Below are 5430 nucleotides of genomic sequence, written 5' to 3'. Positions count from 1 at the left end.
CCAGAATGAACTGGAATAATATATTGGTTGAATATAATTATTTGGACCAAATTGTTCAAAGGAGCATAAAAAAGCTCACAGTACTGGTCTAATTGGGCACTTATTTGGTACTCTCCTAAACTGAGCTTGATTCTTTTAAATTTTCTAGTTGATATCCCCAAACTGGATATGTTGTACCTCTCACTTCTCAAATACCATTCAAGTGGTAGTAAATCTTGATGTTTTTCAAAAAAAAAAATCTTAAGATCATATCCAGTGGGAAATTTTCAATTAGTAATTAACAACTTTAAAACTTCTCTTTTTGCAGTACCAAAGAAAGGTATTTGTCACTTTAAATAAAATGCAACGTGTTTTAGTGGATTAAGCACTTGGAGTCAAGAGCCCCAGTTCTTGTCTCTGTCACCTTTTCTTATGTCACTAATAATGATGTAAGAGTCATAAGGTCTTTGCTAAAGCATTTTGAGCTGCTTAGAAAAAGGAAGTAGTTGCAGCTGAGTTTTTGCCATCTTCTTGGTGTTGGGAGACCCTAAGTGCATCTTTTGCACAAGTTAAGGGTTATTGGCTTATGCATTAAACTTGCTATATCTATATTCCTCAATTCTCAAAATAAGACAATTTGATAAGGAAATATCATAGAACATTTAGGAAAGTTTAGTATGGTGTAAATAATATTTTGTATTTTTCTAAATTACTTTGAAAGGATCTATCCGAAGAAAATATCCTACACTGAGCTCCTTCCTACACACTTCTCAGTACAAATTCTGTGTTAATAGTTCTCAAAAATTACTCTCTATTTTTTAAATGTCAGTGGGTAAATGCAACTTGCATATGACATACAGTGATGTTTATTATGCTAACAATGTCTACAGACTTTGTGAGAATACAAAACCGGGTTTTTCTCATAAGAAAAAGAGGCCTCTGACTAGATTAACATATGGTGACATTTTTGAATATGTATTAGAGCCACATTTCAAGTCAAAAAGGGAGATGGAAAGGGATTATCAGTAACCTCTATTATTTTATTAAGCCTCACTCCTTTGAAACAGCTACAGCAACTTAATTCTCTAGCATAACAATGAAGATTCCGAATTTATTACTTCATGCATGTTGCCCTAATAGCAATGCAGTTCTTCAAATCATCTGTGGTCATTCATTCCAGACCTTCAGCCTATAGCCCCTAGAGAACACCCTACCTTCTTATCAACATTCTTGTCTTAGCTGAGTCTTTACAAGGTCATTGTCCAGCTCCATTATCTCTAATTGTATATAAAATACTCCTCTCTGTTTTGTTTTGTTTTGTTGCCATATTCAAAACCTATTTGTTTTTCCAGATGGAATGCAAAGTAATAAAGTGTGTTTTAACACAGAAGGATAAAAGTCCTAAGGATCCCTGGGGGGAAGACACCTCCTAAATGTCCCTACATCTAACATCCTTCCCTCTCCCTGGCGCCATGACTACCAGGAAGGTATGTGCTAGGATGGCCAAGAAGTGCAGGCAATCTGTTCTTTCAAGACAAGCCCGCTGTTTCAACAACACCTGCAGTGTGCCCAGCTTGAGGTGAGGGGAATTAGACCCCAGGAAGCAGCTGCCAGGTCCTAAGGAAGTTGCCTTGCTATTACCACTGAGACCTCTCCTCACTGGAAGCTTGCTCTGGGGTCTGGATCACACATGGTTGATTTGTGCCTCTGTGATTCATGAGAATTACATTAATAATCATAATAATCCTTATTTCAAGTTCAAAAGTGTCTTCAGGATCCTCAAAGTATTTTGGCATTGCCTCTAAAAACCCAACTTATCATGAAATGGGAATTTTCTGCCTTACCAAACTACAGAGGAAACTATGTCATCGCAGCAAAGGCTCTGTAAGGGAAAAATTGAAATTAAATGTGTTTTAAAATGAAAATAGATTCATCTTGTCTAGGAGGACCTCAAATTGATTTGCCATGTAAAAGTAAATTCAAAGCAAAAATGTATCTGTATTTTTTCACCAAAAATAAAAAGTGTTTTAAGCAAAAAAAAAGTTTAAAACTGTCTTTTTACTGGATGTATTATAAATTTTAAACAGTATACACTAAAACTTTAACAGTGTAACACTGTTGTAATAAAACTGTTTGGCAACAAACTTAGGAGTACTTCTTAACCATTTAGTAAAAGGTGAACTACTCTCTATAATTAATAGTTACTAAGAAATATAAGGTAAGAAACTGACTTACATATGTATTTTTATCAGTATTTTACATTTTTTTCTAGCCGATACCTTTTGTCCATCCTCCCAGGCAGGAAGGAAATACCTGGGGACTCCAGATCTCTTGTTCAGGTGGAATAGTGCTGGATGAGGTGCTAGATGAGGTCAGGGCAGGCTTTTATTAACTAGATGCTTTAACTCATTTATTATTTGTTTGGTAGTTTGGAATGATCTTTCAGGCAAAAGTTCTGACACGCTATGACGCCTCAGAGAGCAAAACTGGAGTAAAGAGAAGGTAAGGTTGTTAGCCTAACATGATGAAAAATGTGCCCCCAGCCTGGGTCTGTCTCCCAGTAAATGCCTTTTTTTTTTTTTACGTCTTCCTTTAAAGGGATGCCACAAAAAGTCCCTTTGGAACTTCAAATCTTGCCTTGGCTGACCTTCTTCATTCTTTAAATTTGGATTTAAACAATTCAACTTGGATCTGCTGTATGAGGAGCAGAAACTGGATTAGAGTGGATATTGAGTGAAGAAAAGTGGGAGGCTTGACTCTGATGTTCCAAATCAACTCCAGGAAAAATGAAGCCCCTCCCTGTAGGTAAATTCCAAAAATATCACCTGATTCTCTGATTTATATAAAGTTTGAAGAATAAAAACAGCAAGATCAATGTACCTTAACTTTCAAAAATCAAGGAAGAGTGTGAAAAAAACACACTCAACTGACAAGCTTCAATGCAACTAACGATTAAGAAGCAAGTAAACGTTAAGGATCTTCCCTTCTTGTTATTGGCAATTCAGCTTTTTCTGCACTCCTTTACTGGGTCTACAAAAAGTAACTCTGAATCAGAGATTATATGGTTTGATACTTGTTCGACAGCACAGTCTGAGATCATTTTTAAGTAAGGGGGATAACTGATAAAGAAAGGAAGATAACTGATTTCCAGGTGCCAGAAGCAACACGTTTTCCACAGTGAATACTGAGATTCCTTCTGCTCTGCCTGATCCCTCGGTGACAAAGACATGGACCCTTCAAGGTTGGTGCCTTTACTTGCTTTTTCTTTTATACATAGACCTTCTTTTTAACAAATGCAAAACAGAAAAATCTAAACACAATGGAGATACAATTAAAACTCAAGAAAATGATGGTCTAAAAGAACAAGTGCAAATGGATACAGTTACCAGAGCAGGAAGAAACTAGACACTGGTAAAGCCCTACCAGGTGGCCAAGACAGTTCGCTACATATTCTGATTTAATTCTTACAGTAACCCTGATTATAGTCAGGAAAACAGAGACCCAAAGAAGCAAATTACTCCCTCAAGGTCATTCAGTAAAGTGACACAAATGTAAAGGTTTATCTATAGTTATTCAGTAATAATAATACATATTATTACTCTGTCAAAATAATCTGCTTGCTTTCAGCTCTAAGACTTGAGTAGAGCATGAAAAATTGGAAGAAATACAAAGAAAACAATGAGAATAATTTTTAAAAGACTAGAAATCTAGATATAATTCTAAAGATTCAAGAAGCAGTACATTGTAGGCAAATATATCTATTTGGGCATAGAGGACAGGGCAATCTATATATTTCTATATATAGCTAGGATTAGGAGATACAGATAAAAAGGTAGAGACAGAGGAATAGATAGAAAGAATGCAAATATATGATTTGCTGCTATTTTGAAGTATATGTGAGGTTATTTTTCAGGGCACAATGCCATCTCTTTCACATTTAATAAGAAAAACAAACTACCTGAAAGTCATGGAATCTCTTTTCTGGTAAACTCCTGAAGGATTACTTTGATAGCACACTATGTAAAAGAAGTTATGTGTGACATGTAGCTAGATATAAAAATAACTTTATATAGAGAGATTTTGATTCAATATTAATATATATTGTGAAATGATCACCACAGTAAGTCTAGGTAACATCCATCACCATAGATACAAAAAAATTTTTTTCATGTGATAAGTACTTGTAATATCTACCTCTTCACAACTTTCAAATATGCAATTCAGTATTATTAACTACAGTGACCGTGTTGTACATCATATCCCCATGACTTATTTATAACTGTAAGTTTGTACCTTTTGACCCCTTTCCCCCATTTTCCCCAGCTCCCATGCCCCACCTTTGGCAATCACCAGTCTGTTCTCTGTGTCTAAGACCCTGCTTTTTGTTTTATTCCATTTCATATTTTTTAAATGGGTCTTTCCACCTCAGTGTTTTCATGATTTGTGGAAAACAACACATTTGAACAACTACACTATTTTACTCCTCAACACTATCTCCCTCTCCACTTTTATTCCATGAAGTGCCATCATATTTTTAAATGTATGCCTTGGAACATCTCTGATGTTTTCTGTGTGCTGAATTTGTCCTTATTAAATTAGCAAACAGTAAAAGTTGTGTGAAAACACAGAGCGGCAAATTCTAATATAAGCAAAACACTGAGATTGAAAGAATATGTATGTCCTCATTTCTTCAGAAGGCAGAGGAAGTATTTATATTCTTTCATAACCAAGAGAGGATTGCAAAAAACTCTCTTAATTATAAAGCAGCACAGAATCAGGTAATCTTGTATTTATTTAAATGGGATAATGATATGGTTTCTACTCCTGCAAAAAGGCATTGTCACTAAGTCAAAAATGAGTATTTAAACACAAAAAGTGAGATTAACTTCAGTCATGTCTTCCCATGTCCAACTGACTATGTTGATAGTAAGATTTTTGTGGTCCTAACCTGGAGGTAAAACGCACACACACGCACATGCGTGTGTGCGCCTCAGGTAAGCAAGTAGCTTGGTGTAGCTGAAGGAGTGTCTTTCCTTCTTCAGACACTTCATGGACCAGACACTGATGCTTGGTTTATGTTGCAGATACAAAGTTTCTGCATGCAGAGTCTGCTCTCTAGATTTATTATTAAAAAGAACAGACTCACCTAAATTTTCTACCCAACTTTCTTCAGTAAGGCATAATGAAAAGACCTTGTTTGACCAAACTCTTTATTCTCATCCAGGGCTGACATCCACAACTTTAGATCAGTGGAAAACTGTGTCATAGGAAGTGGAAGGATTAGTCAAAGAGCACAACGTTTCATTTAGACAAGATGAATAAGTCCTAGAGATCCACTGTATAGCACAGAACTGACAGTTAGCAATACTGTATTGTATACCTAAACTTTGCTAAGAGGGTAAATCTCATGTTAAGTGTTCTTGTCACTAATAACCATAATAATAAGAGAGA

This window comes from Eumetopias jubatus, unplaced genomic scaffold (genome assembly GCF_037043125.1).
Source record: "Eumetopias jubatus isolate StellerSeaLion01/CBP00866 unplaced genomic scaffold, mEumJub1_p1.0 scaffold_16, whole genome shotgun sequence".
Taxonomy (NCBI): Eukaryota; Metazoa; Chordata; class Mammalia; order Carnivora; family Otariidae; genus Eumetopias; species Eumetopias jubatus.
The sequence above is the reverse complement of the archived record's forward strand: the minus strand, read 5'-3'. Positions refer to the sequence as shown.